We start from the raw sequence: 696 nt of genomic DNA, 5'->3' as shown, positions 1-696 counted from the left end.
TCACCAAATACCTACCGGAGGGGAGTGGACGTGAATCCAGCACCCAGCCCCAGGGAGCATAGCCAAGCACGCAGATAAATCACGAACGCGAACAGCACTGAGACTGGCACCGAGTGCCAAAATACCGAGACAGACACTCAAGTTCCAGGAAACGAAATCCGATCCGGGAGAGGCGGCTGCGTTGCCAAGGGAGGGGGCCACCAACCTTGATTGAGCTTCCTCTCAGGGAGAGCACTTCGAGCACTTCCCAAGTCCTTCTGGCCACCTGCCTGCCCAAGGAGATACAGGCATCTCCAGTGCACAGGTGGGACGACCAAGGCTCCGGCAATTCCCGGAGCTATGGAAGGACTGAGCGGGACGCCAAGGCCGGTGGTCGACGCTACACGCTTGCTCCCTCCTCTCTCCCACCTACAGGCGAGTAGGGATCAGGAGTGACCCCTGCCCATCACAAAGCAGACGCGTCCCCCGTTTCCCTGTGGCCGCTTTGCGCGCGTGCAAACCCGGCGGGGTGCGGGACGCCGGGCGTGGGGGTGGGGAAGCGCTGCGGCGGAATCCCTGGCCGAGCGACCCGCGGGGACCTTCCGGAGGCGCGGAGCCCGGCCCTCTACCGGCGCCCGCCCTGATTGGCGCTCGCCGCCGGCCTCTAGCCGGCTCACCTGCCACTCCCAACCCATCGGGGCCACCAGAATTGGGGCT

This window comes from Tupaia chinensis, unplaced genomic scaffold (assembly GCF_000334495.1).
Source record: "Tupaia chinensis unplaced genomic scaffold, TupChi_1.0 Scaffold149686_1, whole genome shotgun sequence".
Lineage (NCBI taxonomy): Eukaryota > Metazoa > Chordata > Mammalia > Scandentia > Tupaiidae > Tupaia > Tupaia belangeri.
Note: the sequence above shows the minus strand (reverse complement) of the source record.